Source organism: Tamandua tetradactyla, chromosome 2 (genome assembly GCF_023851605.1).
Source record: "Tamandua tetradactyla isolate mTamTet1 chromosome 2, mTamTet1.pri, whole genome shotgun sequence".
NCBI classification, from domain to species: Eukaryota; Metazoa; Chordata; class Mammalia; order Pilosa; family Myrmecophagidae; genus Tamandua; species Tamandua tetradactyla.
The window spans coordinates 204,306,074-204,323,990 of record NC_135328.1 but is presented as its reverse complement, the minus strand read 5'-3'; the positions used below and the strand labels follow the sequence as shown (position 1 = coordinate 204,323,990).

Genomic DNA, 17,917 nt, shown 5'->3' with positions numbered 1-17,917 from the left:
ATTCAGTGTTTCTCTGTCAGCTGGAAGGGCACATGGCGAACACGGCGGCGTCTGCTGGCTTTCTCGTGGCTCTACAAAAGGGGACACTTATCCAAAATGTTTTTTCTTTTAAAGGATTCCAGTCAGCAACTCCACCTTCAATGGGTGGAGACACACCTCCATGGAAATCATCTAATCAAAAGTTATCATCCACAATTGAGTGGGTCACATCTCCATGGGAACAATCAAAATGTTTCCACCCAGCAATATTGAATGAGGATTAAAGGACATGGCTGTTTTGGGGTCCACCTACCACAATGTTGAATAACAGTGATGACAGTGGACATTCTGATCTTGTTCCTGATATTAGTAGTAATGCTTTCAGTCTCTCACCATTAAGTATCATGCTGGCTGAGTATTTTTCATATATTCCCTTTATGATATTGAGAAAGTTTCTTAACAGTTCTTCCCTTTTGAAGTATTTTTATCAGGAAAGCGTGCTGAATTTTGTTGAATGCTTTTTCAGCATCAATCAATATGATTGTGTGATTTTTTTTCCCTTTCTATTTGTTAATGTCTTGTATTACATTGATTGATGTTCTTGTACTGAACCACCCTTGCATTCCTGGTATAAACCCCACTTGATCATGATGTATATAATTCTTTTAATGTATCCTTGGATTCTATTTGCTAGTACTTTGTTAAGCATTTTTTGCATCTGTGTTCATTAGGGAGATTGGTTTATAATTTTCCTTTCTTGTAGCGTCTTTATCTGATTTTGATGTTAGAGTGGTGTTAGCTTCATAAAATGAGTTAGGTAGCTTTACTTTTCTTCAGTTTTTTGAAAGAGTTTGAGCAGAATTGTTAGTTCTTTTTGGAATGTTTGATAAAATTCCCCTGTGAAGTTGTCTGGTTCTGGGCTTTTCTTTGTGGGAAGATTGTTGATGACTGGTTGAATCTCTTTCTTTTAATTAGTTTGTTGAGAACTTCTTTTTGAGTCAGTATAGGTTGTTTGTATGTTTCTAGGAATTTGTGCATTTACTCTGTCTAGTTTGTTGGCATATAGTTCATAATATTCTCTTACAGTTTTTAAAATTTCTTCAGGATTCATGGTAACGACATCCCTCTCATTTCTGATTTTGTTTATTTGCATCCTCTTTTTCTTTGTTAGTCTAACTAGGGGTCCATCAATTTTATTGATTTTTCTCAAAGAGCCAACTTTTGGTTTTGTTGATTCTTTGTATTGTTTTATTGTTCCCCAGTTTGTTTATTTCTGCTTTAATCTTTATGCCTCTTTTATTTGCTTTGGAGTCAGTTTGCTATTTTTTCTCTGAATTCTCAAGGTGAATAGTTAAATCCTCAAGTTTTGCTTGTTCTTGTTTTTTAATATAGGCATTTAGTGCAATAAATTTCCCTCTCAGCACTGCCTTTGCTGCATCCCATAAGTTTTGATATGTTGTATTATTATCACTCGTCTCCAGATGCTTTGAGTGTGCTGTTTAATCTCCATATATTTGTTAAAACTCTGATTCTTTGGTGATTATCAGTTTCCAGCTTTATTCCGTTGTGGTCTGAGAAAGTGCTTTGGATAATTTCAATTTTATTAAATTTGTAAAGACTCAGTTAGTGTCCCAGTATATGATCCATCATGGAGAATGTTCCATGTGCTCTAGAGAAGAATGTATATCCTGGTATTTGGGGGTGTAATAATCTATAGAAGTCCATTAGGTCTAATTCATTTATCCCATTGTTTAAGTCCTCTATTTCCTTGTTGATCCTCTATCTGATTCTTCTGTCTGTAGTGGAGAGTGGTATATTCGCTTTAAATCTAACTGTGTATTGAGTCTTAAGATGTGTCTCTTGTCAACAGCATATATATAGATTATATATTAATCCATTTTGCCAGTCTGTGTTTTTTAAATGTTGAGTTTGGCCCATTAATGTTGAAAGTAATTACTGTAAAAACATTTTCTGAGTCTACCATGTCTTAACCTTTGGTTTTTATTTGTTAGATCTCTATCTTCTTTTTCTTCTCTCTTTTTATCCTTTAAATTACCTTTAGTGGTATTCTTCAATTTGGTGCCCTTCTCTGGACTTCCCTATCCTGTCTTTTTTTTTTTTTTTTTCAGCTGACAGGACTCCCTTTTGTATTTCTTGTAGGGCAGATCTTTTTTTTAAAAAAAATTATTTATTTTTTATTAATTTTTAAAAATATATAACAAAAACATTCTTAACATATGATCATTCTGTTCTATATATATAATCAGTAATTCACAATATCATCACATAGTTGCATATTCATCTCATGATCATTTCTTAGAGCATTTGCAGAAATTCAGAAAAAGAAATAAAAAGACAACAAAAAATTCATACATACCATACTCCTTATCCCTCCATTTCATTGATCACTTAAGCATTTCAGTCTAAATTTATTTTAACATTTGTTTAGGGCAGGTCTTTTATTGACTAATTGTCTCAATCTTTATTTGTCTTTGATGATTTTGATCTCTCCCTCAATTCTGAAGAATAACTTGGCTAGATAAAGAATTCTTGGCTGAAAGCCTTTCTCATTCAGTATCTTAAAGATATCGTACCATTGCCTTCTTGTTTCCATGGAAAGATACCTTAATTCAAGGAAGGCCAGTGGGTCATGTACGCCTTTTTCAGCTGGTCCTTTACTCCTAGGCTCTGTTGTTTTCAGCCTCTGTTCCTGTGGGGGTTCCTCACTTTGCTTCTCCAGGGATGGCTTTCATCTTTTGGCTTCCCTTGGCTCTCTCCAGGTTCTGCCTTGTTTAACATCTCATGGTGATGTCTGCTGGGTTCCAGGCATCTTCAATCATCTGTGTCCCTGTTCTCCAACTGTCAGCATCTGTGTCAACTCTGCTCTAAAGTTTCTGCTGACTCTGTCATTTTCTGAGGTTTCCCCAAACTTTTTCCCTTTATAAAGACTCTAGTAAACTAATCAAGATGCCCCTGAAATAGGTGGATTAAAATCTCTATGTAATCAAAAGTTCACACCAACAATTGGACATGTCACATGGTTGTGGAGATAATCTGATAAAAAATTTCCAACCTATATTATTGAATCAAGATGAAAAGAAACAGCTACCCCCACAAGATTGAATCAGGATCAAAACATGGCTTTTCTGAGGTACATAATACTTTCAGACCAGTACATGCTACTTTCAGGAATTTTTGTATCTTTTCAACATTTGACAGTTTGATTAGTGTATGTCTTGGAGTCAGCCTATTTGGATTCATTCTATTTGGAGTTCATTGGGCCGCTTTGATTTTCATATTTATGTCTTTTATAAGACGTAAGTTATATATGGAAGTTTTCTCCAATTATAACTTCAGTTAACTTTCCCAGCCCTTTACTCTTCTCTTCTCCATTTGGGACACCAGTGATTCTTTTATTTGTATGCCTGTTGTTGTCTTTCATTTCCCCGAGATCCAGTTTTATTTCTTCCATCTTTCTTCTCATTTGTTCTTTTGTGCACTCTAGTTCATTTGTTCTGTTTTCTAGCTCACTAATTCCTCCTTCTGTTTCTTTGAATCTGCTGTTGTGTGAATCTAGTATATTTCTAATGTAGTCTCCTGTACTTTCATTTTTGTGTGATCTGCCATTTCCTGTTTAATCTTTATAATTTTTCTTTATGCTCTCCTAGTGTCTTCCTGATATCCTTTATTTCTCTGTAAATGCAGTTGAGTCATTCCATATTCTGTGTCCTCTTTGACTTTTTTTTGTCCCTCTTTGGCTTTGTAATGGTCATTTGGCTGGGCCATTTCTGCTTCATGTGCTTTGTGATTTTCTGGTTTTTTTGGGGATGTTTGATTATCTTAAGATTATTTTACAGTTGGTTTCATTCACTCCTCTAAAGCTTTGTATTTACTTGGTTTTGTGTTGAAGATTTGCTGTTTCGGGCGGGCCAGAGTGGCTCGGTATGTAGAGTTCTCGCCTGCTGTGCTGGAGACCCTGGTTCGATTCCCGGTGCCTGCCCAAGCAAAAAAAAAAGATTTGCTGTTACGCTTGGTTTGTCAGTTATTTCCTGCCAAACCAAGGAAGGCCCCGATCTCATGTAGGGGATGCAAGTCACCTTGAGGGTCTATGAAAACCTAAGGGCCTTTGTGCTTCAGTGGTAGAACTGCTGCCCACTACATGGGTGACCTGGCCCATGCACCCAAAAATGAAAGAGAAAAAATATATATGTAATAAAAATATGAAAAACCGACAAGAACAGCAAAACACACCTTAACAGTAGTAGGCCACAAAGTCAGGTGTAGATACCTCAAGATATCCTGGGAATGAACTCAGACTGGTGCTCACCAAAGGGAGAGAAAACTTAAGAAAAAAAAAAAGTAATAATAAAAATAAATGAAGTAAAGTAATAAAAATATATAAAACAAATAATAAAAAATCTAAATACATAAAACATATATAAAAATGAAAATAACCATGCTAACAAATATATGGAAAATATATTTTAAAGAAAGGAAAAAAGAAAAAATATTAGGAAAAAATAAAAGCCTAGGTGATAGGAAGTTAGCCTGCCTGCGCTTATGCCTTCTCACCAGCAGGTGGCATTCTTCAGGCATCTCCTCCCTCAGGCCTGCCCCTCCCTGGCTGCAGTGGCTAGAATATGGGCATGCATGGGCCGTGCGTGTGCGCCGTCTGCTCCCGGCCCGTGTTGGCTGTGCGGCTGGACTTGGGAGCCATCTAGTGCTGGGGGGGATCAGCCTACTTACAGTACCTGGTGGGTCCGACAGATACGGCATCCACAGGACTGGTTATTCCTGGCATGGGTGATCACTCTCAGCGCCTGGAGGCCCGGCCTCCCACAGTAGATGATCAGGTCCACCTCCAGGGGTCCCCATGGGCGCTGTTGACTGAGAAGTTGTATGGGACATTTCCCCAGCTTTTACTTGGGGCAGGGTCTAGTGGAGGGACAGTCAGTTCCCCCAGTCCATACCTCTCCTTATGCCGCATCCTATCCCAGGTGGGGATCATGGTTGTTCAACCCACCCTGCTCTCCCTGTCCTGATCCCCCCTGCCTCTCTCTTCCCCAAAACTCCCAGAGACGCTTTCTTTACTGACACCCCAGGACTGAAGTTCCAGTCATTTTCTCCTGATCCCTTCCCTATCTTGTTCCATGGAGCAGGAGTAAATTTAATCCACTCTGTTCCACCATCTACCCACAGGTCTTGTCTTCTTATTTTTTAAGTTTGTTTTTGTTGGAGCGTCAGTAGGTGATGCTTCAAAATTCCAGATGGTGTTAGAACTGTTAACTCCTTTGGCTGGTTTTGTTCTCTTTAAGTCCATTCTTTAATTTGTAACCCCTTAGGCCTCTGGAATTATAATTTAAGAAGTGAAAGTTATACATTTCTGTGTATACCTTTGAATAACCCTAGCACATTGTTTTTGCAAGTATTTTATAAATGTTAGAAGTACTGATGGTGATTTTATTGTTTTGTTACCTTTTTCATTTTAACTTCTCCTTTAACCTTTATTTAATTTTTGTAAAGTATTGTCCTGACAATACTTTTATTGTCTAATTAGGGTATATTACTTATTTGAGTGGTAGTAAAAGTAACATCTCACATTGCCAGTTTTGATAGCTCCTCTGTTATATTTTCCCTCAACATTGGCTTAAAAAAATCACTTGCATGCAAGATATTTAATTATTTTTGTAAAACATAAGATTGCTGAAGCTCAGCTTTGGAATTGGAGTGATAAATCCCACTTCTGAACCCACCCCCTCTCCTTCCCAGGTTTGCAAATATATATGGATATTTAAAAAAAAAACTTTATCTGGAAATAATTTCAAGCTCACAGAACAGTTGCAAGAATACTGCAAGGAGTTCCTATACACTATCTAACCAGATTTACCTGTTGTTAACAATTTGCCTTATTTGCTTATTTTTCTTTTTTTACATTTGTGTACATTGTTATTATTTTTTCCTAACTATTTGGGAGTAAGTTGCATATATAGTCTTTAGTCTTGAATGAATTATGTATTTCCTAAGAACAGACCATTTTCTTCTAACCTACAAACAGTTATCAACTTCAAGAAATTTAACATTGATATAATACTTGAACCTAACAACCATATTCCAGTTTTATCAATTGACCCAGTAGAGTTGTTTCTTTTCCTCCTTCAGTACAATAGCATGTATTTAGTTGACATGTCTCTTTAGTTTCTGATGTGTATTAGTTCTTCAGCCTGTCTTTCATATTATTATTTTTATAGAATATAGACTCTCTCTCTTCCTCTTTCTCCCTTATAGGATGTTCTTTTTGGCTTTGGCCAGTGTTTCCTAATGATTAGATTCAGGTTATGCTTTTTGGATTAGAATATTACATTAGTGTGTGTCTTTCTCAGGATGCAAATCTGGAAGTATGTAACGTTTATCTGCCACTCATTGGTAATGATAATTTTGATCAGTCAGGGTGTTACCTGTTTTTCACAATGTAGTTATATTTTTCTTCTTGCAGCTTACCAACAATCTGTAGTGAAACACTTGTAAAATTGTATAAATATATTCTGCTCCTCATTAAATTTTTTCCCACTTAGATTTAGTATCCATTGATTCTTGCCAAGCTATTGTTTTCTAGACGTCTTTTGTTTCAAATGCTGGTCTTTATACTAATAGGTTAAGTGAAAATATGAACCTGCTTTGCTAGTTATGTTGGGCTATGTATTTTGTTATGTTGATTTCACTGTGATTTTTTTAAAGCTTATTTTGAAATACTGTCAAACCCCAGATAGAAAACTCCAACATAGTCTGTCCCCCAGATACACATATCCGCCATATTAACATTTTGTCACATTTGCCATATCATTCTAGCTGTCTGTCATTCTGTCAGTCCATCTGTCAAGCCCTCTGTCTTGTGTGAGTGTGCTTGTGAATCTGTTAATTTATTTTCTGTGGGTCATACACATTGTACTCCTTGAACACTTAAAACTGCCATGTACATTTCCTCAGAACAAGGATATCCATTTATTTGTCCATCTTAAGTACAGTTATCAAACTCAACCTATTTAACATTGATATAAAGCTTACAGTGTAGATGCCATTTTTTTGTATGCCCAAATAGTGTACTTTTTTCTTTATTAGGTTTTCAGAAGAATCATGCATAAAATAGACGATTGCCAGTACCATCCTATTATTAACACCTTGTATTGGCGTGGAACAAATTGTAACAATTTGTTACAGTTGATGAAATCACATTTTTATGATTATATTATTGGCTATAGTTCACGGTTTAACTTAGGGTTCACTGTTTGTAGCTTGTAGTACCATGGGATTTATTTTAAAATTTTCTATTCTGTTACCATATATGCAACCTAACATTTCCCCTGACAACGCTGTGTTGTAGTTTTCTGTGTATAGGTCCTTTATGTCTTTGGTTAACTTTAATCCTAGATATTTTGTTCTTTTAGATATTACTGTAAATGGAATTTTTTTCTTGATTTTATTCTCAGATTGCTTATTATTAATGTATAGAAAATACTGATTTTTGGGTGTTGATCTTGAACCCTACCATTTTGTGGGTTCAGAATTACTTCTAGGAGCTTTGTGCTGGGTTTTTTTAGGAATTTCTGTATATATGATATGTCATCTGCAAATAGGGAAAGTTTTACTTTTTCATTTCCAGTTTGGATGCTTTTTATTTATTTTTCTTGCCTAGTTGCTCTGGCAAGAACTTCCAGTAAAATGTTGAGTAACAGTGGTGACAGTGGTCATCCTTGTCTTGTTCCAGGTCTTAGAGGGAAAACTTTCAGTCTTTCCCCATTGAGTAGCATGTTAGTTGTTGGTTTTTCATATATTCCCTTTATCATGTCAAGGAGCTGCCTTCTAAGTGTTTTTATTAAGAAGGGATGCTGGATTTTGTCAAATGACTTTTCTTCATCCAAGGAGAGGATCATGTCTTTTTTTTCCCCCTTCATAAAAGATGTTGATCTGTCATTTTCTTTTCTTGTGGTATCTTTATCTGGCTCTGCTATGAGGGTGATGTTGGTCTCATAGAATGAGTTATGGAGCATTCCTTCCTCTTCATTTTTTTTGGAAGAGTTTGAGCAGAATTTGAATTGTCTTCTTGGAATGTTTGGTAAAATTCCCATGTGAAGCCATCTGGTTGGTTCTGGGCCCCTCTTTGTTGAGAGGTTTTGATTACAGAGTCAGTCTTTTTACTACTACTTGATTTGTTGCCATCTTCTATTTCTTATTAAGCCAGATAGTTTGTGTGTTTCTAAGAATTTGTCCATTTAATCTCTGTTGTCTAATTTATTGGTGTGCAGTTGTTCATAATATACCTTATAAGCCTTTTTCTTTCAGTGGGGTTGGTGGTAACATCCCCCTTTTTATTTCTAATTTTTATTTGTGTCCCCTCTTCTTCTTTGTCTTTTTTTTCCTAGCTACAGGATTATAAATTTTATTGATCGTTTCAAATAACCAACTTTTGGTTTTGTCAGTTCTTTTTTTTGTTGTTGTTTAATTCATTGTTCTCCACTCTAATCTTTATTTCCTTCCTTCTGCTCCTTTATGGTTTAATTTGCTGTTCTTTTTCTAGTTCTTCCAGTTTTGAGGTTATATCTCTGATTTAAAATCTTTTCTTCTTCTTCTTTTTTTTTTTTGGTATGGGCAGGCTCTGGGAAACGAACCCTTTTCTTCTTTTTTAATTTAAATATTTAGAGCTATAAATTTCCCTCTCATCACTGCCTTTGCTACATCCCATAAGTTTTGGTATGTTATATTTTCATTTTCATTTGCCTCAGGATATTTCCTAATTTTCCTTGTGATTTCCTCTTTAACCCATTAGTTGTTTAAGAGTATATTGCTTAATTTTCACATATTTGTGAATTTTCCCTTTCTTCCTCTTATTGATTTATAGCTTCATTCTATTGTGGGCAGAGAAGATACACTATATAATTTCAATATTTTTTAATTATTGAGAATTATTTTGTGACCTAACATTATGGTCTAACCAGAAGAATGAACTATATGTACTCGAGAAGAATGTGTATTCTATTCCTGGGTGAAGTGTTCTATTATTTGTCTGTTAGATCTAATTGGTTTAGAGTATCGTGCAAGCCTTGTATTTCCTTATTGATCTTCTGATGAGATGTTTTATCCATTATTGAAAGTGGTGTATTGAAGTCCCTACTATTAACGTAGAACCATTTATTTCTCCTTTCAAATCTGTCAGTATTTACTTCATATAATTTGGGGCTCTGCTGTTAGATGCATATATATTTATAAGTGTTAACATCTTCTTGCAGAGTGACTTCTTTATCATATATAATGGCTGTCCTTGTCCCTTGTAACTATTTTTGACTTAAGGTATACTTTTTCTCATAGTAGTGCAACTATCCCAGCCCTCTTTTGATTACTACTTGTATGGTATATTCTTTTTTGTCCTTTCACTTTCATCCTACTTGTATCTTTGAATGTAAGTTGAGTCTCTTGTAGTCAGCGTATAGTTGGGTCATGCTTTTTTTTTTTTATCCATTCTGCCAGTCTTTGTCTTTTGACTGGAGAGTTTAACCCATTTACATTTAAAGTCACTACTGATAATGCAGGACTTTTTGTCCATTTTGCTATTTAACCTTGCTAAGTTTTACTCCTTTTTTGTCTGTCAATTCTTTTGTGAATGCCTGCTTTTATATTTATTTGATTTTTTTGCGTTGTGTCATATTGAGTGCCTTTTCTATCAGAACATATTTTTAGTATATTTTCCTTGTGATTATTATGGTGTTAAAATTTAACATCCTAAATATGTAGCAGTCATATTTGGTTTGATACCAATTTAATTTCAGTAGCATATGCATATATTTTCCTATATTCCTGTATCTCCTACCTTCTTTAGTACTTGTCCCTTATAGCTTTGTATGTTGTATGTGCAAAACGATACTTATCATTTGCTTTTTTATTATATTAATTAAAAAAAATTAACTAACACAACTTTTAGAAATCATTCCATTCTACATATACAATCAGTTTCTTAATATCATCACATAGATGCATATTCATTGTTTCTTAGTACATTTGCATCGATTTAGAAAAAGAAATAGAAAGACAACAGAAAAAGAAATAAAGCGATAATAGAAAAAATAAAAGAAAAAAGAAAAAAAACAAACTATGCCTCAGATGCATTCATTCAGTGTTTTTTTATTTTTTATTTTTATTTTTTTATTAATAAAAAAATTAACACAACATTTAGAAATCATTCCATTCTACATATGCAATCAGTAATTCTTAATATCATCACATAGATGTATGATCATCATTTTTTAGTACATATGCATCGATTTAGAAAAAGAAATAGCAAGACAACAGAAAAAGAAATAAAATGATAATATAGAGAAAAAATAAAAATAAAAATAAAAAATACAAAAATGTATAAGAAAAAAAACAAAACTATAGCTCAGATGCAGCTTCATTCAGTGTTTTAACCTAATTACATTACAATTAGGTAGTATTGTGCTGTCCATTTCTGAGTTTTTGTATCCAGTCTTGTTGCACAGTCTGTATCCCTTCAGCTCCAATTACCCATTATCTTACCCTATTTCTATCTCCTGATGGTCTCTGTTACCAATGACATATTCCAAGTTTATTCTCTAATGTCGGTTCACATCAGTGGGACCATACAGTATTTGTCCTTTAGTTTTTGGCTGGACTCACTCAGCATAATGTTCTCTAGGTCCATCCATGTTATTACATGCTTCATAAGTTTATTCTGTCTTAAAGCTGCATAATATTCCATCGTATGTATATACCACAGTTTGTTTAGCCACTCATCTGTTGATGGACGTTTTGGCTGTTTCCATCTCTTTGCAATTGTAAATAACGCTGCTATAAACATTGGTGTGCAAATGTCCGTTTGTGTCTTTGCCCTTAAGTCCTTTGAGTAGATACCCAGCAATGGTATTGCTGGGTCGTATGGCAATTCTATATTCAGCTTTTTGAGGAACCGCCAAACTGCCTTCCACAGTGGTTGCACCATTTGACATTCCCACCAACAGTGGATAAGTGTGCCTCTTTCTCCACATCCTCTCCAGCACTTGTCATTTTCTGTTTTGTTGATAATGGCCATTCTGGTGGGTGTGAGATGATATCTCATTGTGGTTTTGATTTGCATTTCTCTAATGGCCAGGGACATTGAGCATCTCTTCATGTGCCTTTTGGCCATTTGTATTTCCTCTTCTGGTAGGTGTCTGTTCAAGTCTTTTTCCCATTTTGTAATTGGGTTGGTTGTCTTTTTGTTGTTGAGTTGAACAATCTCTTTATAAATTCTGGATACTAGACCTTTATCTGATATGTCATTTCCAAATATTGTCTCCCATTGTGTAGGCTGTCTTTCTACTTTTCTTGATGAAGTTCTTTGATGCACAAAAGTGTTTAATTTTGAGGAGCTCCCATTTATTTATTTCCTTCTTCAGTGCTCTTGCTTTAGGTTTAAGGTCCATAGACCGCCTCCAATTGTAAGTTTCATAAGATATGTCCCTACATTTTCCTCTAACTGTTTTATGGTCTTAGACCTAATGTTTAGATCTTTGATCCATTTTGAGTTAACTTTTGTATAGGGTGTGAGATATGGGTCTTCTTTCATTCTTTTGCATGTGGATATCCAGTTCTCTAGGCACCATTTATTGAAGGGACTGTTCTGTCCCAGGTGAGTTGGCTTGACTGCCTTATCAAAGATCAAATGTCCATAGATGAGAGGGTCTATATCTGAGCACTCTATTTGGTTCCATTGGTCGATATATCTGTCTTTATGCCAATACCATGCTGTTTTGACCACTGTGGCTTCATAATATGCCTTAAAGTCTGGCAGCGCGAGACCTCCAGCTTCGTTTTTTTTCCTCAAGATGTTTTTAGCAATTCGGGGCACCCTGCCCTTCCATATAAATTTGCTTATTGGTTTTTCTAATTCTGAAAAATAAGTTGTTGGGATTTTGATTGGTATTGCATTGAATCTGTAGATCAATTTAGGTAGGATTGACATCTTAACTATATTTAGTCTTCCAATCCATGAACACGGTATGCCCTTCCATCTATTTAGGTCTTCTGTGATTTCTTTTAACAGTTTTTTGTAGTTTTCTTTATATAGGTTTTTTGTCTCTTTAGTTAAATTTATTCCTAGGTATTTTATTCTTTTAGTTGCAATTGTAAATGGGATTCGTTTCTTGATTTCCCCCTCAGCTTGTTCATTACTAGTGTATAGAAATGCTACAGATTTTTGAATGTTGATCTTGTAATCTGCTACTTTGCTGTACTCATTTATTAGCTCTAGTAGTTTTGTTGTGGATTTTTCCAGGTTTTCTACGTATAGTATCATATCGTCTGCAAATAGTGATAGTTTTGCTTCTTCCTTTCCGATTTTGATGACTTGTATTTCTTTTTCTTGTCTAATTGCTCTGGCTAGAACCTCCAACACGATGTTGAATAACAGTGGTGATAATGGACATCCTTGTCTTGTTCCTGATCTTAGGGGGAAAGTTTTCAATTTTTCCCCATTGAGGATGATATTAGCTGTGGGTTTTTCATATATTCCCTCTATCATTTTAAGGAGGTTCCCTTATATTCCTATCCTTTGAAGTGTTTTCAACAGGAAAGGATGTTGAATCTTGTCAGATGCCTTCTCTGCATCAATTGCGATGATCATGTGATTTTTCTGCTTTGATTTGTTGATATGGTGTATTACATTAATTGATTTTCTTATGTTGAACCATCCTTGCATACCTGGGATGAATCCTACTTGGTCATGATGTATGATTCTTTTAATGTGTTGCTGGATTCGATTGGCTAGAATTTTGTTGAGGATTTTTGCATCTATATTCATTAGAGAGATTGGTCTGTAGTTTTCTTTTTTTGTAATATCTTTGCCTGGTTTTGGTATTATTTCCCTTTTCAGTATTTGTAGTGTATTCCTCACGTATTTTGGAGCATTCTGATTCGGTGCGTAAATATTTATGATTGTTATGTTTTCTTGTTTAATTGTTCCTTTTATTAGTAGATAGTATCCTTCTTTGTCTCTTTTAACTGTTTTACATTTGAAGTCTAATTTTTTGGATATTAGTATAGCTACTCCTGCTCTTTTCTGGTTGTTATTTGCATGAAATATCTTTTCCCAACCTTTCACTTTCAACCTATGTTTATCTTTGGGTCTAAGATGTGTTTCCTGTAGACAGCATATAGAAAGATCCTGTTTTTTAATCCATTCTGCCAGTCTATGTCTTTTGATTGGGGAATTCAGTCCATTAACATTTAGTGTTATTACTGTTTGGGTAATGCTTTCCTCTACCATTTTGCCTTTTGTATGATATATATCATATCTGATTTTCCTTCTTTCTACACTTTTCTCCATACCTCTCTCTTCTGTCTTTTCGTATCTGACTCTAGTGCTCCCTTTAGTATTTCTTGCAGAGCTGGTCTCTTGGTCACAAATTCTCTCAGTGACTTTTTGTCTGAAAATGTTTTAATTTCTCCCTCATTTTTGAAGGACAATTTTGCTGGATATAGAAGTCTTGGTTGGCAGTTTTTCTCTTTTAGTAATTTAAATGTATCATCCCACTGTCTTCTTGCCTCCATGGTTTCTGCTGAGAAATCTACACATAGTCTTGTTGGGTTTCCCTTGTATGATGGATTGTTTTTCTCTTGCTGCTTTCAAGATCCTCTCTTTCTCTTTGACCTCTGACTTTCTAACTAGTAAGTGTCTTGGAGAATGCCTATTTGGATCTATTCTCTTTGGGGTGCGCTGCACTTCATGGATCTGTAATTTTAGGTCTTTCATAAGAGTTGGGAAATTTTCAGTGATAATTTCTTCCATTAGTTTTTCTCCTCTTTTTCCCTTCTCTTCTCCTTCTGGGACACCCACAACACATATATTTGTGCGCTTCATATTATCATTCACTTCCCTGAGCCCCTGCTCAAATTTTTCCATTCTTTTCCCTATAGTTTCTGTTTCTTTTTGGATTTCAGATGTTCCATTCTCCAGTTCACTAATTCTAACCTCTGTCTCTTGAAATCTACCATTGTAGGTTTCCATTGTTTTTTTCATCTCTTCTACTGTATCTTTCATTCCCATAAGTTCTGTGATTTGTTTTTTCAGACTTTCCATTTCTTCTTTTTGTTCATCCCTTGCCTTCTTCATGTCCTCCCTCAATTTATTGATTTGGTTTTTTAAGAGGTTTTCCATTTCTGTTCGTATATTCAGAATTAGTTGTCTCAGCTCCTGTATCTCATTTGAACTATTGGTTTGTTCCTTTGACTGGGCCGTATCTTAAATTTTCCTGGTGTGATTTGTTATTTTTTGCTTGCGTCTGGACATTTAATCAGATTTCCCTTAGTGTGAGACCCAGCAGGTTGAAAGATTTTCCTGTGAAGTCTCTGGGCTCTGTTTTTTTTTTTATCCTGCCCAATATGTGGCACTTGTCTGTCTGCGGGTCCCACCAGCAAAAGATGTTGTGGCTCCTTTATTAATGCCACTATTGGTGTTTGGTTGGACCCAGTCCCTGCCACTGTCGGAAACTCCCTCCTCTTCCTCCTGGCTGCCGCCTGTGGGGCAGGGGCACCAGCCGCCCACCGCCCTGGCCCCGGGGAACTTGCCGATCCAAGACCCGCCGACGGACCGGAAAGCTGCCTGCGAAAGAGGGGCACCAGCTGCCGCGGCTTGGGAAACTTGCCTCTCTGATACTCTCAGCTGGTCCGGGAAGGAGGGAGGGAGGGGTGCCGACCGCCAGCCGCCGCGGCCCGGGGAAGCGCGTGCCGCTCGGGGAGCTCACTGCAGCAGAGTCTCGCAGTCGGTCCAGACTGGGGTACGCTGTGTGTCCGGTCCCTGCTGTGGCCCTGGGATCTGTTCTGCACTGTTTCTGGTCATCTAGTAGTTGCTCTAGAGGAGGAACTAAGATGCCCGTACCTTACTAAGCCGCCATCATGGCCCCGCCTCCCATCATTTGCTTTTTATTCATTTGTATTTTAGCCCCTGTAGGAGGTGAGAAGTGGAACTACAATGCCAAACAATACAGTGCAATAATACTGGTATTTATAACCCAAATGGATACCTTTACTTTAGGTTTTTTTCTTGATGCTGCTTTAAACCACTGTGTAGTGTTTTTTCCTTTCAGTCTGTAGAGCTCCCTTTAGCATTGCTTGTAGGACAGCTCTAGTGGTGATGAACTCCCTCAGCTTTGGTTTATCTGGGAATGTCTTACTCTTTTCCCCCTTATTTTTGAAAGAAAGTCTCAGATATAAAATTCTTGGTTGGCAAGAATACTTTAAGTATTTCAAGCCATTGCCGACCTTCCTCTGTTTTTTCTGATGAGAAATCACTTCATCTAATCAGTATGTACATAACACATTGCTTTTCTCTTGCAGCTTTCAGAAGTCTCTCCTTGTCCTTTGTATTTGACAGTGTAATCAGTTTATGATGGGGTGTATTTTTCATCATGTTTATCCTGTATAGTGTTCTCCGGGCTTCTTGGATGTGCATATAAATGTCTTTTGCTAAGTTGGGAAGTTCTCAGTCATTATTTCTTTAAGTAGTCCTTCTGCCATTTTCTCTCATTACTCTCATTCTGGGACATTTAGGATATTTTTGCTTTTTATAATTCTTTTTTCTTTCTGCTCCTCAGCCTGACTCATTTCAGTGGTCTTGTCTTCAAGTTTATTGATTCTTTGTTCTGCCAGCTCCAGTCTGCTTTTGAAACCCTCTTGGGAATTTTCGTTTCAAATATTGTGATCCTCAGCTCTTATAGTTCTGTTTGGTTCTCTTTTAAAACTTCTCTTTACTAAAATTCTCATATTGCTCATTCCTTGTTTTCCTGTTATCTTTTAGTTTTTTCTCTATTTTTCCTTCATTTCCTTGAGTGTTTTTCTTTTTTTTTAATATGGAAGGCTTCACGAATTTACGTGTCATCCTTGCGTAGGGGCCATGCTAATCTTCTCTGTATCGTTCCAATTTTAGTATATGTGCTGCCGAAGCAAGCACTCTTTGAGTGTTAAAGTCTTTGGTATTTCCACATTCTGGTTTTCTTCATTGGTATTTTTAAATTTTTTGTTTTTATCTTCTTCCTTTGAATGGGCCATTATATCCTGTGTGTCTAGTACTCTTATTGAATACTGTATACTTCAGTACTTCAAAATGTTAACTCTGGGGATTCATTCCCTGAGGTGTCAGTTTCTTGATTTTGTAACTGGTGATAAATCAGAGCTTTTCTTGAGCCTCAACCCTCCTGTCAGAAATGTCTGCCCAAGGCATGTGCAGTGTTCAGGGTCTGCCCTGTCTTTATTGGACGTGTGTCTTGTCCTGGGCTTAATGCTTGTTAGTTGTTGTGGAGTTCACCTGTTCATGGAAGTTTGAATGCCCCTTCTTTTTCCCAGGAGACAGATCTGTCTCTTCCTGGTATTTAAAGCATACAAGCTTTTGCCCTAAACTGTCTGCTTCCATTACTCCTTTAGTTGTCTCAAGCTGCTTTTGCCTGGTGGGCAAATTCTGGGAGAAAGTTTCCCAAGTGAGTCTTTCTCATCTTTTGTCTGGGGCTGGTTGGAACAGTGACCACCCTCAGAGCTCTGCCCTAGTTGATCTGAAGTTTCTAATCAAAAGCTGTGGTCACTGATGTTCTGTACCCACCCCTTGTCTTGGGGAAGAGGACTTCTATTTTCCTTTCTGTCACCAGTGAGCTAGGGAGGGGTCTGGTAACTGCTCCACGGAGAGAGCGATTTACTGACCCTAGTGATTTACCAGCTTCTTCCTCCCGCTCTTCCCTGGATGCTTTGCAGTGGTCCAGAGTTTCAAAATAGTTGTTTCAGACAGTTTCTGCCAATTTAGTAATTGTTGTGGTGGAAGGACTTAATCCTGCAGCTCTCTTATCTCCACCATCTTCCCACAGTCCTAATATTGTCTTTTTGAATCTTCTTCCTCCCTTGTTAAATTCTTGTTCAGGATCATGTGTTGCCTTTAATTGTAATTGTCTCTTTAGTTGCATATTCTTTCCATCTATCTTCTATCTGTCTAATCTCTCTGTTTCTCCCCACCCCTTCCCTCCCTTTTCTTTAAAAAAAATTTTTTTTTGTGGGAACAGATTTTCCCATCTCAGCCACTCCCAAGCATACCATTCAGTGGGATTAATCATACTCACTTGTGTTGTGGTACCTCACCACTACCTTCTGTTACTAAACCTTTTCCATCCCCAGACAAAAGCCCTATACCCACTATGCATTAACTCCCCATTCCTCCTGCTTCCACCCCTGATAATCTGTCCTCATTTCTTTCCTGTGAGCTTATATATTCTCTGATATTTTCTTTGTGGTTACCTTGGGGCTTGATTGTAACATCCTAAATTTGTAAAAATCTCGTTTGCTGTGATTTTGTTTAATCTCAATTGTGATTTTTTTTTTTTTTTGGATGGAGTCGAACCTGGGTCTCTGGCATGGCAAGCGAGAACTCTGCCTGTTGGACCACTGTCACCCACCCTGTTTTTTTTTAAGTTTAAAAATATATATTACCAAAAAAAAACTCATTTCAAACAATACTGAAGTTAAATCAAATAAAATAAACAGTAAACATGTATGCACTTTTAAAATAAATAATGCTGCAGAAATATCTGCCATCTTATTTTATGGTATACTGCAAATTTGGATTTGTGAAACAAGAATGGAAATTCTGTTTGAAAATTATTGTGAACACAGCATAAGCAGAAGTAAAGCTAATGAAAAATTTCACTCCAGTAATTATGGGCTCTATAAAAGCAAGGGGCATTACAGAGAAAGCTAAGTGTCTGAATGCCTCCTGAGATGTTAAGAGGCATTCAAAATGGAAGAATTGTTCTATTGGCATATAAAATTTAATAAAAAGTTGGAAGCCATGTGAGATAAACAAATGAAACAAAACCAGAAAACTCAAGATAAAGCAAATTAGTCCTGATGACATCTTAGA

General features: G+C 36.4%; 1 protein-coding gene and 1 non-coding gene across 5 annotated transcripts in view; one reads left to right on the top strand and one right to left on the bottom strand.

The window, feature by feature from the left end:
- The window catches only part of CDC42 (cell division cycle 42), a 113,654-nt gene that overhangs the window by 85,215 nt on the left and 10,522 nt on the right, over window positions 1–17,917 (top strand). The gene's annotated exons all lie outside the window — the stretch shown is intronic.
- On the bottom strand, window positions 15,864–15,970 carry LOC143675163 (U6 spliceosomal RNA). Its single transcript, XR_013171407.1, has one exon. It is a non-coding gene; the product is annotated as a U6 spliceosomal RNA (small nuclear RNA).